The following is a 22,252-nucleotide window of genomic DNA, read 5'->3' as shown; positions in this document are numbered from 1 at the left end:
GTTACTTGCTGTAGTGACAGCTGTTATGTGTGTTTTCTTTGGTGGAATTATTTCCAAGATTAAACTGTCAAGACAAAGCTCATGTTGGCATTTTCAACTTGTTTTTCTAAGCTCCACCCCAAGCACAATGTCATGTTAGCTTAACAGTGGTAGAGCAGAGCTGGAAGTACTGAAGCATGACGGGCTTTTTTCAGAGACTTGCTCTTATTTTTCCTTTATTTCGTCTCAAATAAATATTGCACTGGGTGTTTTACTGTTTTATGTGGCACTACTTTTCAAGGGGTTGCCATTAAGTTTGTGCAGTGGTGAAATAGGTTCTATATGTGTTTTGTACTGATGATAGCCGTATGCTTGTTGCAGTTCATTTTAAAAAATGGAATGAACGGTGTGTGTTGCTCTCATTTTTTTTATTGTCTTTAGCCGTCTATGTTAGTTGTGCAGTGCATACTTCTCAACAATCCAGAATATTGTAGAATGGCCCTGACTTGGATTTCACTCACACACAGACTCACACGCAGACTCACACACAGACACACACACACAGACACACACACACAGACACTCACACACAGACACTCACACACAGACACACACACACAGACACACACACACAGACACACACAGACACAGACACACACACACACACACACACACACACACACACACACACACACACACACACAAACAAACACACGTGGGACTTTAAGACAGTACTGTTGCATACTTATAACTCCAATGTGCCCATCACAGTCTTTATCTGCATTATCTGTTCCTGGCATTTTCATCATTCCATCGCCCTCCATATAATTTCAGGAAAAAAATCCTTTATTGTCTCGTAAACTGTACTATATGCATGTCTTTTATTTTCATACTATATTTTCTTCTAATAAAGAAAAAAAAACATTCACATTACATACAAAAGACAATGTACCAAATTTCGCTCTTTTTCCCAAGAGCAGCTGTGAGTGTGTGAGTAATTAAAAGTTATGTATCTACCATAACTTGGCATCTGTGTTGTCCATTTTCATTCTACCTCACTGATGGGTTACAGATCCGACCCTCTGATCCGATTTGGCCACATTCACAGTACTTAGGATCCAAGTCTTGAGCTCCTCCCTCTACCCATAATGACCTGTTCCATCCCCATCTCCTTAGGTCGAGTTTGCTGCCTTGCTGCCCATTGAGCAATAGTCAGAACAGACATAAGAAAGATTGAGGCTCAAACCTGGAACATTAGCGTTCCAAAAAACATCTATAGATCCTTCTAGGAGTGACAAGGCTGGGGGTGGCTGGAAGGGAAGGTGAGGAAGAACGAAAATGAACAAAACAGATGCCAAGTTATAGTAGATACATAACTTTTAAATCTGATGTCCTTTTCATTCTTCCTCACTGATGGGTCAGAATCCCCAGCTATGTAACTCTTGGGAGACCCTCAAGGAAGGGCATGCCGGAGCACTGTCGAACTAAAGGAAAGGAAGCTCTGCTTCTGGATATATGTCCAGTTTATAATGTGTAACAAAGGTATGAGTGTTTGATCAAGTTCCTGTAATGCGGATTATCATCAAATGAAATTCTAGAGGAAAAAGCAGACGAAGTAGCCATAGATCTAGTGGAGTGGGCTCTAGAGGGGCAAGGCAATTCCAAACCTTTTTGAGAATAAATCAGCGAAATACAATCAGAAATCCATTTGGCCAGAGTAATTTTGGAAACTGCTTGACCTAAGCGGTTAGGGGGAAAGGCTATAAACAGCTGATCAGACTTCCTGTATTATTTTGTTCTGTGAAGATAAAAACATAGTTGTCTGTGAACATCAAGAAGATGCAGCATATATTCTCCATTATTAGTAAAATTCAAAAAGAAAACTGGCAATTGAATGGATTGATTGTAATATTAGTCTCCGTGGCAAGGCATTAAGGAAGGGTTGGTTCTTACAGACACCCTTTCTTTTTGAAAAATAATGTAAGGAGGCCTAGCCGGTAAGGCTTGGGGCTCAGAAATTCTTTTTTCTGAAGTGATAGCTAACAAAAATATATTCTTCCAAGAAAGAAACTCCATATCGCAATTGTTTGCCGGTTCAAAGGGTTTTTGAGTCAATCTCTGGAGGTCCCAAAGTGGAGAGGGATGTTTTATTGGTGGTCTAAGAAGAAAAATTCCTTTCATGAAAGCTTTTCATAATCTGGAAGTTGTCAAAGAAAGGAATTAATTTTCAGCATGGAAGTTGGATCTGGCTGCTAACTGAAGTTTAATAGTAAAAAAAAAAAGCAAGCGCCTTCCTTAAAAAGAGTAATGAGGAAAAGAAGGATGGCCAAAGTAGGAGCTGAGAAAGGATCTATATTCTCTTTAGAAGCCCATATAGAGAACCTTTTCCATTTGCTTCTGTCAGCTTTCTTGGTGGAGGCCTTCTGGGAGGCCAAGATAATGTCACAAACTGGAGAAACAAGCCTGGACTGTCTTACTATCACTGGAAGTGGAGAAACCATGCAGTCAGCTTGAGGGCATGGAGGTTGGAATGTTGAACTTCTGATAGGTGATATAAGAGATCCCATTTGGGCTCTTGTATCCATGGAGGATATTTTAGGTGAGACCAGAGGAAGGGGAAAACCACACCTGTTGGGGCCAGAAGGAGTCAATGAGGATGGCTGAGGTATTCAGCCTGCTTGCTTTCTGTAGAAACTTCAGAATCAGTGGAAGAGGGGGGTGGGTATAGACGACACCCAGGGACTAATCAGGAATCAGAGCATCCTTCGCTGATTCCCCCAAAGGGGGAATCAGAGAGAACTACTTGCTGCACTTATTGAGGGGAGAAGCAAAAAGACTGCAGCAAGGCTGGCACCAACGGCTGAAAATCATGTTCAGTACTGATTGATTGAGGAACCATTCATGAGGAATCACAGTGGACCTGTGGAGTCTGTCTGCCAGCATGTTGGTTTTCCCTGGTATGTGTGTTGCAGTAAGAAAGCATTCTGAAGAGATTGCCCATTCCCAGACCCTTATGGCCTCTCTGCACAACAGGTAAGAATGGGTTCCTCCTTGTTTGTTGATGTACCAAACTACTGACATTTTTTCTGTGTTACTTGCTTTAGTCCCTTGGGGGAGAATGTCCTGAAAGGCTTGCAACATTAGAAGGACTGCTCTCATCTCTAGGACATTGATATGCAACTTGGTCTCCAAGGACATCCACATGTCTTGGGCCATCTTTCCCTTGAAACGCCCCTCCCCTAACCCCAGTTGGGAAGCATCCGTGGTCACTGTGGTTGTTGTGGGAGGAAGAGAGAATGATCTGCCCAAAAACAGATTGTCTGACTGTATCCAACATTGAATATGACACTTTCAAGTTGGAGTGAGTTTGCTGGGAACAGACAGAGTCTGGTAAAGGATAGACCACTGTACCACCAAGGTCCAGTGGAGGATTCGCATGAAGGATCTTACTAGAGAGAGTAGAGTAATGGCAGCTGACATTGATCCAAGAGCTTGTAACACTAGTTTTGCTGGAGGGGACGGACGAGACTGTAAGCCCCACACCTGAGTTTCTCAGAGAATTGATGGTAATGAAGCCACTTGAGTCGTAGTATCCAGTTGAGTTCCTATAAATTCTAGAGTCTGTACAGGAATCTGGTTCGATTTGGCAAGATTTATTGTGATGCCTAGGTAGTTGGATATCTGAAGCAAGTAATCCCTGTCTTGTAGAAGTTGATGCCTGGTTGGGGCAGTGATAAGCCAATCATCGAGATTGGGCAGTACTCTGAATTGGTAATGATTGGCCTCAGCTGAAAGAGCAGGTGTTTCCTGGAGTGCCTGTGTATTTTGATGTGATTGTATGCATCCTGAAGATCTGTAGAGTACATTGATCATCCTGGTGTAGAACAGGCAGAATGGACTGAACTGCAACCATTCAGAACTTTGACTTCTTTACATACTGATTCAGATTGCTTAGATCCAAAATTGGTCTTGGGTCCCCTGTTTTCTTTGGCACCAAAAAGAAGTGGGAGTAAGTTCCGAATCCTATCTGTTTGAGTGGGACCTCCTGGCTGACTCTTTTTGTAGCAGCTTTTGCACCTCTTGAGCTGCATACTCACTCTTACTGGGTGGAACATCGGGGAGTTTCTTCCTTGTGGCAGGGGAGAGAAGGGAAAAGGGAATGTAGTAACATCTATATGTTCTGTAGTCCTATCTCACCTTCATTCTTACACTTGGGATCGGAGCTGAGGTCTCGGCCATTTTCTAGCTCAAAAACTTCTGGTTGGCTCTTGGCTAGGAGGTATCCCATAATGCACCGCTGATGTATCCCAGATCTGGTTTGCTGCTCGTTGAGCTCAGACGTGCTTCTTCTTGGCCGTGGCTAAGTGAAAACTTTTCTATACGTTTTCTAGTTATTTGCTGACTAAGCATAATTGTATTCTCTAGTTTAGTGTTTTTCACATTCCATGTCTGTTTTAGACAATTTGCTGCATTATTTACTTCGTTTATACTGTTTGTGCTTTGATTGGCTGCCTTCCGTTGACCTTGTTGTATCCTTGCATCGCTTTCACATGCTGTGCTAACTGTTTAATTGCTTTTTGTTTTTTTCTGTTTCACCTAGGGCTAGGCCCGTTTAAGTTAGAGGACCTAGTCCTCGGTTCTCTTTGTGTCTTCTTCCAGGGCTAGGCCCGTTTAAGTTAGAGGACCTAGTCCTCAGTCTGTTTGTCTTGCTGTTGCCTGGACTAACCGTTTGGAGGTAGTTCTGGTTCATTATTACATTTAGTTGCTTATTGCACTAATGTCCAAAGATACTAAGGCTCACAAGGCTTCGGGCTTTAAAAAATTTACAAAATGTGCCCAGAAAGTGTCTTTAATGCATGGGCACAGTCTTTGTGTGTACTGCTTGGGTGCTATTCACCTCCAAGAGTCTTGCCTGTTTTGTCATGCCTTTAGTCCCCGTGTTCTTCAAGAGAGAAAGAACAAACTTATCTTGAAAGGACTATTAAAGCATTCATTTTGAGGATGAGTTGTCTTCTTCGTCCTCTAGCTCTAAGTCTCCATCCTCCAAGAAAGACAAAGCCAAATCTACAAAAAGGCGGTCTCCCACTCATTCTGTCGTCGGAGCTGCCAGACAAAATTGCTATACTGACTACATCCTCGCCGGCTCCACTGATCTCAATGCCAACAGAGGTTTGTATTGTGGATCCATCAGTTTCGGCTGCAGGAGTTTCGGAGCCGATAACTGAGCCTGTGTCTCGGAGCCGGTCAGCTGAACTCCGACTGTTCTCCCCCAACTCTTAGGTCGCCTATATTTCAGTGATCTAGGTCCCCCACTCTATCCTCCAGGTCCTCTAGGAGCCTTTCTGATGAGGACGTTGAGGGAGTGGTGCGCAGACTACTTCAGACTTCGGCACTGGCAAATTTACTTTCTGCTCCGTCCCAGTCAGCTCCAGAGCCTAATGTGCCCATACACCCTGTCGATGTTCCTCCTCTGAGCCACTCTGGCACTTTGGAGCCAGAGATGTCGGTTCCTCAGGTTGTGGAAAGGTCGGTTCCAGCTACCTCAGTTGGGTTCTCGGTTCCGATATCTGCTCCAACTCCTTCGGTGCTGTCTGTGGGGTCTAGGGTCCTCAGCTCTCTGGTCAGGCCCGAGGGGGGCGCTTGGACCCGAACTTCTTCAGTTCCGAGCCTACCTCTCGGTGCTTCAGCTTGGGTGAGTTTGGACCCCACATCTGCCTCGGAGCCCATCTCCTCAGCACCGAGGACTGCCTCTGCATCTTCGGAGCAGGGGGCATCACTGGATCCGGGAGGATCGGCCTTCGAGGTGGTGAGGAGTGTTCTGTCCAGGTCTTCAGTTTCAACGAGAGGTACCGACACTCTTCTCCCTAAAGCCCCGACTTCGGTCTCACCTCCCTCTCTCATCCAATACAGTAGAGACTCTCAGCCTCAGGAAACCTCCATGAGTGGTCCCCAGTCTTCCAAGGCCTCCCCAGAATATCCTTCTGAGGAGCCACCTCGTTAGAAAATTTGTAAGAGGAAACATGTTGACTCCCCCGATGAGTCCATCACATCAGATACTGACCTTGAGGAGTCAGAAGGGTCCCCCAAGTCGTCCTTGATGATATCTCAATCGCAGATATCCTTGAGATCCTGAAGCAGAGAGGCGGCTGGCTCACCACATCCCCTTCTGATGAGGGGTCCGTGTACCTGAAGGCTTTCGGGTCTCAACCCTCTGCCTCTTGGGTGTCTCCACCTTTTGACGAGCTACTGGATCTAGTGAGTCGAAAGGTGTGGGAATCTCCTGATTCTGTGGAACCGGTTCCTAGAAGACTTAATAAATTTTTGTCAGCACCTCAGGACAAAGACTTTCTTACTAAGAGCATGCCAGTAGATGCCATGGTGGTGGCAGCAGACACCAAAAAGGAACTTGCTGAAACTTCCTCCACTGTCCATCCACCAAACAAGGAGTCTCGAACGATGGATAGGTATGAGAAGCGTATCTTTTTTTCAGCGACTTTTACACTTAGATCACTGACCTACCTGTCTCGTGTCACAAGGCTCTAGAGAGATCTCCTAAAAGAACTGGGAGAGACTGTGCAGGGTAACGTATTTGAAGCAGTATCTGAGAAGGTTAACGCACAGATGTCTACCATAAATTCTGTTGTAAACTCCTCCATGAGGCTGATATCTTACGCAGTTGATGGAGCGAGTAAGGCAGCGAGTTCAGGAGTTTCTCTTAGAAGACACTCCTGGATGTGCTTGTGTAACTTTGCAGAGGCCTTTAAGTCTGCATTTACCAATGCTCCCTTTGATGGATCCTCATTGTTTGGAACCAGTGCGAACAGGAAGGGAAACCCCGTCTGCCATGGGAGTCCGTTTTTCCGTTTCTTCTAGACCCTATTCCAAAGGGCAGAAGGGCAGTAAAATGTGGTTCAAGAAGTCGCAGAGGTTTTTCCAGGATGCACAAGGTGATTCCTTCTGCAGAGGCGGAGGAGGAGGAAATAACGGTAGATGCCACCTTAGAGGCAGGGGAGGCCCGCAGAACCAGGGAGACCGTGATTCCTTTCGTGGTCGTTCCTATCAGCGCTCTTGAAAGGAGGCCCAACTGCACATCTCTGGAGCCAGTTGGGGGTCGTATATCCTTATACACTCACACTCACTCTCATCTCACCCACACTAATACACTCACCTCACTCTCATCCTCTCTAATCTTTAAAACACACCTTAGAGACCACCTTAAAATACATTGGCTTTGCCCCTGCTCAAAGCCTGATTGAATCTACTTTTCATCTCTTCCCCTCCCCTGGTTCCTACTCTCTTGCTTCCTTAACAATTACCCTCCCATATCTTATGAACAACACTATAACAAGTTTCCTAATGTTCAATTGTTTTAGTTTTGATTGACTTCACATGAACCCTACTAAAGCATTAAGACTTGTTTATTTTTTACTTCTACTCTAATAAAACATTACATTATTCAGAATGTATTTTTTTTTTCATGTCTTATTTTGTAATGTGAAACTAATCTTTTTTTAGAATATTTTGAATGTATTAATTTACTTATGTTGGAGCTTTTCTCCTCGGGCCTCTACTGAAAAGGGATATGTATCCAGCTAGACTAGCCCGGTCAACAAATGTAAATAAATAAAATAAATATACCCAGAAGCCGGGCACGATATCACTCAAGACAAGTGGTTATTAAGGATAATTACCAGAGGTTACCATACTCCCTTTCTTTTTCCTCCTCCTCGAATCAGACAAATCCCAGATGTTCCACCCAATAACAGGGATTCAGCAACTCTAGAAATCCAAAAGTTGCTCGTAAAGAGTCATCCAACCCATCCCCTCAGACCAAGTAGGATTAGGGACTTACTCCAGATTCTTTTTGGTGCCAAAAAGAACAGGGGACTTGAGACCCATCTTGTATCTCAGCAAATTGAACAAATCTGTACAGAAGTCCAAGTTCCTAATGGTCACCTTACAGTCTATACTCCCATTGTTAGGGAAAGACGTTTGGATGTGCTCCATAGATCTCCAAGATGCGTACTACCATATCAGAATGGACAGAGCATCAAGGAGTCACTTACGCTTCCGGCTGAGGGCTAGTCATTACCAGTTTCGCACCCTGCCCTTTGGTCTCACCACAGCCCCCATGGTGTTCACCAAATGCATGGCAGTGGTAACGGCTCACTTGAGACGTCGGGGATTCCAAGTGTTTCCATACCTGGACGACTGGCTCCTGACTGCCACCACCAGGCATCTACTGTTACAGGCCATGGACGCTACCATTTCACCTTGCTTGCAGTTAGGGATTAAAATAAACTGGCAAAAATCTGCATTATCACCCTCCCAGCATGTGAATTTTATTGGCGCTGATATAAATACCATCTCAATGAGGGCTTACCTTCCCACAGAGAGAATTCAGAACCTCAGGGAACAAGTTTTGAGTTTGCTTCCTCTAAGAAAAGCGAAAGCAAAGATGTTGCTCAAGTTGTTAGGGACGATGGCCTCTACAGTAACATTAGTCCCATTAGCCAGACTGCACATGAGGGTTCTGCAGTGGTTACTTTTTGCCCAGTGGTCACTGCAGCATCTACCTCTTTCTCACCCTATCCTGATAACAGAATCATGCAAACAGGATCTTCGCTGGTAGACCCAGTCCAGCCATCTGACCACAGGCAAACCATTTGTCCCCCCCCCCCCCCCGTTGCCATTGTGACCACGGATGCCTCCCAGATAGGGTGGGGGGGCATTATCTAGGGCGAACAGTCCAAGGCACGTGGCAGGAACACGAGGCTCATTTGCATATCAACGTCTTGGAGATGAGAGCAGTGCTTCTGGCGTTGCAAGCACTTCACAGCTTTCTCACTCTAGGGATGATTGTGATTCACTTGGGCAGTATGTCGGTGATGTGGTACATAAACAAACAAGGAGGGACCAAATCTTATCCCCTTTGCAGAGAGGCCCTTCGAGTGTGGGAGTGGGCAGTGTCTTCCCAACGTTTTCTGGTTGCAACGCACATTCTGGGGAAATCCACTGTGATAGCTGACAGGCTCAGCAGGGCTATTTTGATGCCTCATGAGTGGTCTCTGAACACATACATTGCAGAACAGATTTTTCGCAAATGGGTCAGCCTTGCTGCAATCTATTTGCCACCCCCCTAAATGCCAAATGCAGCAGCTACTTCACCCTAATTCCCCCGGAAGGGGAGGCACCCAGAGATGCACTCGTTCACGATTGGCCTTCGGGACTTCTCTATGCATTCCCACCATTCCCCCTGATATCGAAGGTAATTCAGAAAACAATATCTTTGGGAAGCAAACTGATCCTAATTGCTCCTTACTGGGCTCGACAGATTTGGTTCCCCTTCTTCAGACCTCATCTAAGGGACGAACCGTGGACTCTGGACCCAGTGCCAGATTTGCTGATGCACATGTCAGGAGTGTTGCATCCCTCTCTCCACACCCTCAATTTGACAGCTTGGCTGCTCCAACTCCATCCCTAGTCAGGCTTCATGAGGTTATATATATTCTGACATCTTCTCATAAACCGTCTACCAGAAAGACGTATACCAGTAAATGGAAAAGGTTCTCCTTTTGGACCCATGAGAGAAACCTCAATCCTTACACAGCTCCCATTTTTGTCATTTTAGAGTTCCTTACTCAGTTGTTCCATCAAGGCTCAGCAGCTGCCACTATTAAAGTTCAACTGGCAGCTATTTCTACCTTTCACTTGGCTAATGACCCTAACCGTATGGCGCATAGACTGTGCAGAGCTTTCCTTAAAGGGGCCACCTTATTAAGACCTCCAGTCATGGATCCCGTGGCACCATGGGATTTGAATTTTGTACTCCATAGATGTACATCAAGCCCTTTCGAACCTTCAGCAACTTGTGACCTGAAGTTCTTATCATGTAAAACTATGGTTTTAGTGGCTACTACATCTGCAAGGAGGGTCTCTGAACTGCAGGCCCTTTCCATTCACAGAGATAGGGTCGCTTTACGTACAAACCCTTCTTTTGTTCCTAAGGTTTCTTCTCAGGCCAATATTAATCAGTCCATTGAATTACCTGTTTTCTTCCCTAATTTTTCTAACAAGGCGGAGTACAGATTTCACCAACTTGACGTGCATAGACACTTGCGTTTTTATCTTAACAGAACTAAGAAATTCAGAAGGTCAGATCAATTGTTTATTTCCTTTTCAGATACAAGGAAGGGCCTTCCAGTTTCTAAAACCACGTTGTCTCACTGGATTTCCAGCTTCGTTTCCTTTGTCTATACATCCAGTGTCAAAGATCTTCCCTTCAAGGTGAAAGCTCACTCTACCAGATCTGTGTCTACCTCGGTAGCCCTACAAGCAAAAATTTCCATAGATAACATCTGTGCAGCAGCGACATGGGCTTCACCTCAACTTGGGCTTCACCTCATACATTCATTACTCACTAAAAATCGATCATGGCTTCCAGGAACAGGTCTTCCTTTGGTTCCACAGTACTCAGGAGCATTTTCCAGTGAGCCACCCAAGATAAAGGTGCTGGGGACGCTGTCCCAAGTGTAAGAATGAAGGCAAGATAGGACTACAGAACATAAAGAAGTTATGTACTTACCATAATGTTCGATGTTTGTAGTCCATCTCGCCCTTCTTTCTTACAAACCCTCCCTCCTGCCCCCTGCTTGAGGACCTGGGGGTAGAGTGACTATTGCCATATAGTTATGTTGAGTCCTTTCTACATGGTTTGTTCTTTGTCTCTTTATATTTTCTCCTTGCAGCAAACAAGATGTGGGGTACTTTAGCGGTGCATTATGGGTTACCTCCTAGCCACGAGCCAACCAGAAGTTTTTGAGCTAGAGAATGGCCGAGTCGGAGCCGAGGTTCAGCTCCAATCCCAAGTGTAAGAATTAAGGGTGAGATGAACTACAAACATCGAACATTATGGTAAGTACATAACTTCTTTATATTATTGCTTGGCACCCATGTGTTTGTAAAATTTGTCCAGGTGTCCAGATGCAGGGCAACATGACCCCCGACTACCTCCAGAGATGGATAGTCGGGCAATGCTTCAGGAGCACTGCTACGAGTCTGTCAGAAAAGGAATCTCTGAAGGCCTGGTTCTGCGAATCTCCTCTGCCTCAGGGGCAGTGTTTGCCATTGAAATTTCCTCCTCTACCTCTTGAGGAAGTGTCCCTGTGTGGGTCTTGAAAAGATCCCAGAGATTTCCGAAACCACATTTCTAGAGAATATCTATTGAGGGGTAGAAAACTTGATTCCAAAGGCAGACAGGATCTTTCCTTCCAGCTTCCAATCTCAGGAGACTGTACGGGTTGGGCAGGTGCACTCACGGATCCAAGACGGGAGTTGACAAGACCCCCATCTGGATCTGAGCCCTGAGGAATTTCCGTATCATCCTGTCCATATTGGCTACTGTCAAACTTCTAGAGGACCTAGATGAAGCTGAGAAAGCAGGCCTAGAATGCTTGGTTGGTGTTTGGAATAGTCTTGAAGGCAGAGCTGGGGAAACTGGTTTTGTTTCCAAGTCCGGAGATTGGCTCCTAACCATCGGATCCAAAGATCTGGGATCAGAGGTTGATGTGGTTGGGTGTAGAAGGTAATAGTGAACTGGCCAAGATGATCACCCCCATCAGATCCAGAGAGTCTTGTGGATCCGAATGAGGCATGACTTTTTTCTGATCCAAAGGGGATGGATCCGAAGCCTTTTTTAAGCTTTTCAGCTCTCAGATGAAGCCCTTAAGAGATACAAGGAGGGCCCATTTCTTTGACTCTCTGGAGCCGTGAGCTTTCGAGGGGGTTTGAGCCCCAGGAGAGGAAGAAGCTGGGGGGATTAACTTGTTGTGGCAGTCTGAACAGGCTCTTGGATTAAATGAAACACAGATCTGACACAAGGATTTTCAGTGTTCTGGTCCTAAGCAATAGACGCATTTCTTGTGGACATTGGAATTGGGGATCTTCTGCCCTCGAGAAGTGCATCTTTTAAACCCAGTTGCTTTTTCAGACCTGACTGCCACAGAAAAAAAAAAAAGCTAATTGCAAAAACTGTAGCACACTACAAATTATAGTACCACAAACCTATTGTAATATGAATGTTTGTTTTTAAAACAATAATAACAAGACATGGTTAAAGAAAGTGCCAAAAGGCAGCAAAGGTAGACGTAAGAAAGAAAAGAAGAAAAAGGTCCCCAACACCTGCAAAACCTGAAAGTTAACGGGAAGAGTGAAGAGCAGTTACAAGAACTAATTAAGAGATATTGTAACAGGAAAAAGTCAGTAAATAACCAGAAAATTACACTCTTACGATCTGTGTGTCCTGTTGCAATGGAGGCAAACAAGATATGAGGAGCTGGGATGGAATAGGGCATCATGGGTCGAGGGAGGAGCTCGAGATTCTGATCTATGTTTTGTGAATGCGGACGAATCTTATCCCCGTGTCGCATCTGTAACCCATCACTGAGGAAGAATGAAAAGGACAACATCAGATCAGTGTGCTTCTGTGAGCTCATTACAGTGCTTATTCCTAATTTCATATTCATAGCTAATTTTCAAATAGATCTACACCATTCACTAAATTCCTGCTCTTCATTCCAAATAAAAACAGTTTTACCCATATACTGCCACACAAAACATTAACAAAAACTACAGTGTACTGCTGTGAACCATTTGTAATAACAGTATGACCCCAAAATGAAAGTAATGCAGTCATGAGTTTAAAATATGTATATTTCATGTAGTAATCAAAAGCAAAAGAATGTCATTATATCTTAGAAATAAACCTGCTTAGTTTATGGAGAAGGGATCTGTCGCCCAGGGCCCCACAACTGGTATTCTCTCACAGTATATGCTTAGTTGTCTATTTTCTAGAAAAGCAGAAAGGGCCGTTTCTGGTACACATTTCACCTTTGAAATATATCCAGGAATATGTCTCTGTTTAGCATCTAGTCATGGGGATCTGCTTCTGTTCTGCTCAGCCTGGTGCCAACACATTCACTGGGAAGGGATGCTGTCATGCTTGTCTTGCTAGCCTGCACAGTAAGTATGAAGGAGTATATCCATGTTTTTTGATACACAACATTACTGTGGCATTATCTGTCTGGATATACAAGGTTTCCTGTTGCCATATGAGTTGAATTCCTTGAAGGCTAGAATCACTGTCGTCATCTCCTTCATGTTGATGCACCTCCTCCTGAAGGCACTGTCCCAAGTCTGTGCATCCTCGTTTTTTGGGCTTGTTGTATCGATTAAGAGATTTTTTTATGCTAGGTAGCAATGAAATAAAGAACTTCAGGGACAGGGCATGATGGCACCATCTTTTTCAGACTGTCATTTTCTCATGAACAGCTTTACTAGATTAACCATCAGAATGCAAGAAAATGAATTCTCTCAAGATCTGATTTTGCTCAGATATTGTCTTGAAGTATTTTAGCAGAAAGAGAAAGTACAGTTGTGTACCTACCATAAATGTAGATGTTAGAGTGTATTCACTGTTGCAGTCATTACACTTGGGTTATCCTGCTGGTAGGCTACCCGCAGTCGGCCTGAATTCGAAAGTCCTGGTCCGGCGTCTGTTGCTGTCGCCTCTTCCCTGACGTCAGTGCACAAGGGGTATAAAAGATGCAGCCGACGCCATTTTCTTCAGTTTTTCTTGCCCCAGATGCCATGTGCCCCCAAAAGGGTAGGCTAAAAATTCTGCTCATAAAAAAGCATGCACTAACATAAACATTACCTTCATCTACAAGTAAATACACCACATAGGTTGTATAGAATAGAGAAGTACAGATAAGTCCCGGCTATGAAAGAGGAATGTAGGGAGGGTAACCTTGACTGCAATAGTGAATACACTCAAACATCTACATTTATTGTAGGTACACAACTGTACTATGTTCATCGTGTTTCACTGTTGCAGTCATTACACTTGGGTTGAATCCCAAAGCTGAGGTTGGGTGGCTGGGCCTAGATAGAATTAGGAGTGGCTGTGAGGCCCTGCAGAACTGCAGTGGCAAAGCCTGCTCTAGATTTAGAGTAAAGAGGTAAGTGGTAGTGCTTTGTAAAAGTGTGCACTGAAGTCCAAGTTGCAGCCTCCAAAATGTCCTTGGTTGGTACTCCTCTGAGGAAGGCTGCTGAAGTGGCTGCTGCTCTGGTTGAATGTTGCCTAATGCCCTTAGGCACTGATTTGCCATGTTGTGAATAGCAGAAATGAATACAGTGGCCTATCCATTTTGAAATAGTCTGCTTTGAAATAGCTTTTCCTTGTGATTCTGCAGCATATGCCACTAAGAGTTGCTCAGTCTTTCTGAAGGCTTTAGTTTTGTCCGAGTAGAAGCATAGCTGTCTGTGTATGTCCAAAGAATGCAGAAGTCTCTCCCCCTTATTCTGTGGGTTTGGATAAAAGGTAGGCAAATGAATGGTTTGGTTAAGAGCCACACTGGACACTACCTTAGGCATAAATGTTGGGTTTGTCCTTAGAGAAACCCTGTCCGGATGGAAAATAATAAAAGGTTCCACAGCCATTAGTGCCTGTAACTCTGAGACTCTTCTTGCTGAGGTTATTGCTAGGAGCAGAGCAGTTTTCCATTATAAGTATTTTATCTCAGCTGTATTGGCTGGCTCAAAAGGAGGCAGTGTGAGCTTTTCCAAGACAAAATTGAGGTCCCATGCAGGTGTTGGAGCTCTCCTTGGAGGTCTTATGTTTTTGGCCCCTCTGAGGTACTGCCTTAGCAGTGGATGTGAAAAAAAAGGTGGATCCATATTGTAATGAGCTGAAATGGCAGAGGCATGGATCTTAATTGATGAGAAGGATAGGCCTTAGTCCAGCATCTCAGCTAGGTATTGTAAAATCTGAGGGATATTGGGTACAAGCATGCCCATTCCTTGTGCCTGGTTCCAAGCACAGAATCTCTTCCATTTTTCTGTGTAAGATTTTCTGGTGCTGGGCCTCCTGGCCACCAAAATAACATCCATAACTGCTTTAGAGAGAGGTGTGTTCTGAATGGTTACATTATCAGCCATGCAGCCAGGTTTAGAGTTCTGAGTTGGCTGTGCAGGATCTGATTGTTTTGTTGGGTCAGCAAATGAGGAATTTGAGGTAATGTCCAGGCTGGGCCTTGAGACAAGTTCTTTAGGATTGGGTACCAGTGCTGGCATGGCCAGTCTGGGGCAATCAGTATCATTTTTGGCTTCTCTTGTCTGACCTTTAGGAGTACCTTGGGGATGAGAGGCAATGGAGGAAAGGCATATACTGTAAGGGTTTTCCAACTGAATAATAGGGCATCCACTTTCCATGCTTGCTTGTGATAAGTCCTTGTGCAGAATCTCTGTAGTTGGCAGTTGTGCGGGGAGGCAAATAGATCTATGTCTGGGCATCCCCATTTCCTTGTTATCATGCTGAAGAATTGTGGATCTAGTTTCCACTCGTGAGGATCTTTGAGATTTCTGCTTAGTTCCTCTGCCAGAGTATTTGTCTTTCCTGGCAGGAGTTGTGCTTGCAGGTGTACTTGATAAGTCAATGCTGTGTTCCACAAAGTCATGGCTTGTCTGCAGAGGGGGTAGGAATGTGTGCCTCCCTGATTGTTTATGTACCACATGACTGTAGTATTGTCCGTCTTTACCAGCAGTTGTCCTGGATGAAGCAGATCCTTGAAGGCTATCAGGGCATTCTGAACAACTAACATCTCTTTTTGATTGATATGAAGATGCATTTGGCTTGCTGGCCATGCTCCCTGAATAAATTTTCCTGCCATGTGGGTCCCCCAGGCATAATCTGATGCATCTGTTGCTAGTGTCTGTGTGGCCGTGGGTAGAGTGAACGGCTGTCCCTTGTTGTGGTGACAGGCCTGTACCCACCATCGAAACTCCTGTTGCAGGCAGGGAATGAGGGTAGTTAATGTTTCTAGGCTGTGGCAATGTTGAGTCCAAACACTTTTAGATAACATTGTAGTTTCCTCATATGCAGTCTTGCATATGGAATTAGTAGAATGCAGGATGCCATGAAGCCCAAAGCCTGCAGATAACTGGGTCTTTGTTGCCAACATTTCGAAGTAAGAAGTCAGTTGCCTTTGTTTGTCTGGCGTGAGATAAGCCATCTGGGCAGTTGTATTTAAGCTTGCAGCCAGGAATATTATCTCTTGAGAGGGTACTAGTTTTGATTTCTTTTCGTTTACCGTGTACCCTAGGCAAATTAGTAATCTTTTTACAAACGCCAGATGCCTCAGTAGAATGTCTTTGTTCTCTGCTTGAATAAGGCAATCGTCCAACTAAGGGTATATTTGAATTCCCCTTTGTCTGCAGAAAGCAATTACTGGTGCCAGGCATTTTGTGAAGACCCTGGGCGCAGTAGATAAGCCAAAGGGCAGTGCAGAGAATTGGTAGTGCATTGATCCAGCTATGAATCTGAGGTATCGTCTGCAAGATTATCTGATTGGGACATGCAGGTATGCCCCTTTTAGGTCCAAAGTTACAAACCAAGCCTTCTTGCCCAGCATGGGCAGAAGCTGCTGCAGAGTCAACATTTTGAATTTTGAACATCCAGAAAAGTGTTTAGAATAGACAGGCCCAGAATTGGTCTCCAGGCTTTGTCCTTTCTGGGTACCAGGAATAGTCTTGAGTAAAATCCTTGTCCCTGCTCTTGCTGTGGTACTCGCTGAATGGCCCTCATGTCCATGAGGGATGTAACTTGCTTTTGTGCCTCTGCCCATTGATTTTGTGGCAGGTCTGGCATACCTTTTGCCTTTGGCAGGGTGTGAAAGTGGAACCTGTAACCCTGGGACACTATATTCAAGACCCATTTGTCCTGGTTGATTATATGCCAGTTTTGTGAAAAAAATGCTATTTTTCCCCCTAAATGGGCTGCCAAAAGATAAGTGCTTGGTATTGGCAGAGGAAAGTCATTGGGACTGTTTTCTATATGGCTGTGATTTGTCTTCTCTGCTTTTGGAGGTAGAAGTACCCCGTTGTTTAGGCCTGTATGACCCTTGGGGCAGGGATCTGCATCTAGGGCGTCTGTATCTGCCTCTTTGTGGCCTGTCTGACACTGAAAAGGACCAATTCTTTGAAGGCCAGTTCCTGCTAAATCTGGGTGGTTGTACCTGTAAGAAATCCTTAACTGTCTGCATAGATTTCGCTTTATCCTCCCATTTTCTTCAACACCTCTTCTGCCTTAACACCTAACAAAGTATCATGCTGTAAAGGAGCATCCAATAATTTTGCTTTAACATGATCAGGCAGATTTTTTTCCTTTAACCAAGCATGCCTTCTAATGACAGTACCCGTAACAGTGGCCCTGCAAGAGGCCTCCAGTGAATCAAAACCACATTGCAAAGTATGCTTTCCCACTTGTTCAGCTGCATGCAATAAATCCTGCATTTCCTTGCTATCTGGACATTCAGAATTTGTCAACATTTTCTGTTTTAGCAGTGACCTTAACTATTGCTGATATTTAAGCATATGAAACTGACAATTTAAAGCCCTTACAGCCAAGGTAGCAGAAGTGTAAACTTTTTCCCCACATCGGTCCAGTGCTCTAGAATCCCTATCAGAGGGGACAGGGTTTTTCGCAGTGGAAGCCTTGACCCCTTTGGGACCCTGAGATATAGTTTCTGGGTCAGCAGCAGGGTTTTTATATAGAAATGTATGGTAATCTGGAACCCTGTAGTATCTGTCTGGCTTAACCGGTACAGGGGGTAAGGAGTCAGGAGACAGGCTGGACTCTGAAAATACATCATCTACTATGTCTAGAACAGGTGGAATAGCAAGAGGTCTGTGCTGAGGTAGTAAAAGAAAGTCTCTGAGCCTAATCTTAGATTCTGAGTAATCTTGGCTCTCCCAGTGAAAGTGCTCCCTCATGGTATGAAGGGTTTCCCCAAAAGAATAATCCTCAGGAGGAGAGGCTGAAGAAATAGACTCTTCAGCATCAGAATCCTCATAGGGAGGAAGGGAGTATCCCTGTTCAGAAGAGGAGTCAGAGGAAATGAAAACCTGATCTGAAGATTCATATTCTGTCTCTTGCCTAGGCCTCTTATCAGGAGGGGGATGGGAACCCCTGATCAAAGTAATTAGGTCTTCGGCCATTTTAAGCATCTGTTTTTAGGCATGGAAGTCTGTGCAGGAGAATGCTGTACTTGTTTCTTTGTCTTTAGAGCTGCTTTAGTCTTTGCCTTTGAAGCTGAGGTTGACTTTACATATAACTGTGTAGGTCTGAAAACACCCTCAGAAGCCGATGCCTGCTCAGCGGCTCCGGACCCATCTGAGGGAATAGTTTCCGAGTGTCCAATACCTTGAGCATACAGAGGCCTAGTCGGCTCCACGTGGGAGTCAGAAGTGGCCTGTGGCTCTGAGGTAGCGAGTGTCAGGAGCTGCGAAAGCGCCTCACTGAGAACCGGCGAACTGGCGACTGGCCTCGCGGAGGCTTCGTCATCGGTTTTGGACCTTGGATGCCTGTCTTTTTCCTTTTCCTTGCGCTTTTTATAAACTCCAGTCGTCGGCTGTTCCGACGGCATTATATAATTAAATCTTCGGCCAAAGTAATGAAAGGCAAAATCGTACCGACACTTAATAGTGCGTTTAATCTAGCACAAAACTGACAGCTAGCAACGTCGTGGTCAGGGCCTAGGCAAGGAATACAGTAAGAATGAAAATCCTTATGAGGTATTTGCTTCCCACAAGAAATACAATTGTTAACTTTTTCTGACATCGGTCTGGAGCAAGAAAAAAGTTTCCCCAATGGGGTACTTAGCTTTAATGAAGACTTCGGATCTGAAATTCGGTTTTGAAAATCTCAGGAGTCGGCCGACCGGCCCTTGCGAACTGCTTCTGCTTCAGGCACCGCGTGGCAAGAAAGACTGGGGAAAATGGCGTTGGCTGCATCTTTTATACCCCTGGCGCACTGACGTGAGGGAAGAGGCGACGGCAACAGACACCGGACCAGGAATTTGGAATTCAGGCCGACTGCAGGTAGCCTGCCAGCAAGATAACCCAAGTGTAATGACTGCAATAGTGAAACACGATGAACATCACTGTACATGGAAAGAAAGGTGCATTGGTGCTTTGCATTCAGCAGGATTTCTAAAAACTGCATTTATGTCAAATACGAGTGACTTTATGGGAGTTAAAGTCCGAAGGTCTGGAAGCAATTCAGGGTGAACTCTGGAGCCTTCTTGTTATCCTCTAGTGATGTTACCTGGATGAGGCAGTCATACAGTTATGGATAACTGTGAATGCCTTTTGTTCTGCAGAATGCAATTACTGGAGTCTGGCAACTTGTAAATACCCTGGATGCAGTAGACCAACCAGAGGGCAAGGAGGCAAAACTAGTATTGGATGCATCCCTGCTACAGATTTAAGAATTGTCTATCTGCCCTGGCTATGGGGATGTGAAGATATAGGCATCCTTTTGATTCATGGTGGCCAGGAAAGTCTGTGTAAGGAGTAAGGATAGCAAGCTCTGTAAGGTTAGTATGTTGAACTTTGGAAACTTTTTAGAAACTGTTTAATCTTGACAGATCCAAACTGAGCCTTTACATCCTTTTTTTTTCTTGTAACCAGCAAAAGTCTGGAGTAAAAATCTATGCCCCTATCTTTTTCTTGTACCCTGTCTGTGGTTCCATTGAATAAAATGTTTTAATGGGGAGAAGTAGGAATATGATGTACTTGATTTTTGAAAATTAATAGAATGTCTGGGAATTTTGGTGTTTTCTTTTTTGAGAATGCAGTCTGTACCTCTTCTTTAATGTCTGGAGGAACTGCACCTCCTGTGTGGTAGCCTTCCATTGCTAAACAGACTGGGCCAGTCTGCCCCCTATCTCTGTAGGAGAGGGAGAAGGGGGGAGCACAAGGTAGGTGTGGAGTGAAGGTGGATTGAGGTGTGGTTTTGGAGAGGTGGGTTGAGGGATGAGCTTTGCTGAGTTGAAGCTGTTCCCTATGGGTGTTGTGGCCCAGTGCGGTCTCAAGGCTACCCCTTGTGGTCTGTTTGTCATATTTCTTCTAACAGTTCTTCTTACCCTTTTGTAGCTAGCCCTTGTCTTGCTTTTAGTGAGATAGTTCCTACTGTATTTTGGTGCAGGGACATGGAATGATCTTGACTGATCACATAGTTTTCTTTTTTCTTTAATCTTTTAAAAACCTTCCCGGTAGGGTGCCCAGACCGAAGATTGTTGTCCAGAGATGCATTAAGGAGATTTCTTTTTACATATACCATCACAGAGCGTGTCCCAGCTAGGTACTAACCCCAGATCTCTTGACAACTGCCCTGCATGGTGTACCCACTACATTATAGTTGCATCTCATGAAGTGCCTGGCAGCAAACTGAGAACTGAGGTTGCATAGATTGTCTCTTCCCCTTTAGGTCATTATTTTCTTTTCTGTCTGCCTTGTATCTCCACAGGTTAAGTAGAGATTCCTAAAATATTAACATGAGACTGGCAGCTAAGGGCCTTAATAGCAAAGCTAGCTAAAGTGTAAGCCTTCTTCCTAAAGCGATCAAGGATTTTGCCACTCCCTATCATTGGGAATAGGGTTCCTAATTGAAGCCACAGTGGATCCTTTGCTGGAATCTATGGACACCACTGCTGTTTCCACCAGTAGACACTTATACAGGCATTTATAAGAGTCATGGTCCCCACAGAAATGGTATGTCTGGTTTCCTACCAGAATGGGGTAGGAATCTGGCTACAAAGAGAACTTGAGGAATGGACAGTGGTTTTGTTCAGGTAGGCTCAAAAAATTCCTGTGCCTAATCTGGGACTGAAAAAAATCCTTAGCCTCCCATTTAGTGGCCTCCTTCATTCTATGAAGAGCAACCTCATGTGAGACCTCCTTCTGTGAGGGTAAGACTAAAATAACTTCATTGTTTGATGTCATACATGGGGAGAGAGGAGACCTATGATCCACATAGGCTAGTTCATTCACCTCTGCGTCTGTGGTGTCTAAATCCCTCACAGGAGATGTTTCCCCTTTTCCTTTTGACAGAAGGCATCCCTAACAGTGAAAGTACATCAGAAGTTTTCTGTCTGCACTTAAAAAAAATTGTGGGAGTCCTCCACCATAATCCCAGGCTGAGACAAGCTAGCTGACTGCAGTTTAGGCTAAGGCATCTTATTTCCGCAGTGAACACTATTTGTGGTAAGCCACCCAAGACCTCAACCAAGTTTCATTCAGCTTTTTTTTGCAAACGAACATCACGGGGATGCTGGCCACTGGGACCTGTGGAGAGGCAAAATGGTTTGGGCTCATCAGGACATGCATCAGATTGACAAAGTGGCGAACTCCAGAGCCATCGTGCCAGAGGCTTCTACAGTAATGGACACTGGGTATGGGAACTGCAGAGGTGCCTCATTGACACTGACCTATTTAAGCCTGGTGGGATGGGGCTGCCCAACTAATACAAGCCTCCAGACTTTTCTTTTCACTTAGATGCTTCACTGAGTACTACTTTTTCTTATGAGGGACTTTGGAGGAAGATCCAGCCAGTCAACTGGCTGGGATCAGATGCATGCCCTCTTAAGAGATGCAACACTTGGCCACAAATCATGGAGCTCCTTATGAACGATTTTCTTTCTAGATCTGGTTATTACCCTTCTTAAGAAAAGGATTCCTGTCCAACACAATCTGTCAATAACAGTTAAACTGTGAAAATACACAAAGTAGATTTTTTTGCTAATGAAACACTGGAGGTAGGCTGAACTGACAGACTGACATTGCAGCCAAGGTTTAGGCTGTTTATTGAACTATGGCAGGAAAGGTCTGAAGATGATGTAGACTAACATCTCTCTCTCTGTATGTCACTGACATCCAAGTGGGTGGGAGTGTGCCAGGCCATGAGGGGAAGGATGAAGAACTCTGGGACTCAAAGCAGCGATTGGGCTTCTAGAAACAGGAATACCAATATTTGGTACTGCAGCAATGAATATGCTTGAATGTCTACAGCTGTGTCAAGTTCCTAACATAACTGTACATTCTGAATCTACTGCAAGAGATAAGACATCTTCAGTGATCAGTCTTTATGGAGAGTCTCACACATCATCTGTAGTAGCCACTTTGAATAAAGAGCCACAGACGATTTATGAAAGCATAATCCACAGACCACGTAAGTTGCTTTTGAATTTTTTTTTCTTTTTTGGGGGGGGGGGTTACATTTGAGGGAACATGGGAATTGTAGTTCAAGCAATGGCTACTGTTGACATGTGGAAGGAAGCAGGCTGATATGTTGCTCTACAGTAAATGTCTCATAGATGTCCAGAAAGGAAAAGTAGTCACATTCTTTCCATGATTTGCTATGCTGTGTTAATCAGAG

General features: G+C 44.5%; 1 protein-coding gene across 1 annotated transcript in view; it reads left to right on the top strand.

Moving 5' to 3' along the window:
• BEND4 (BEN domain containing 4) overlaps window positions 1-22,252 on the top strand; it is a 337,208-nt gene that overhangs the window by 247,100 nt on the left and 67,856 nt on the right. The window lies entirely within an intron of this gene.

The sequence above is a fragment of the Protopterus annectens genome, chromosome 2.part0 (assembly GCF_019279795.1).
Source record: "Protopterus annectens isolate FY-2018-M chromosome 2.part0, PAN1.0, whole genome shotgun sequence".
In the NCBI taxonomy this organism is placed as follows: Eukaryota; Metazoa; Chordata; order Ceratodontiformes; family Protopteridae; genus Protopterus; species Protopterus annectens.
Note: the sequence above shows the minus strand (reverse complement) of the source record. Positions and strands in the feature narration are given on the sequence as shown.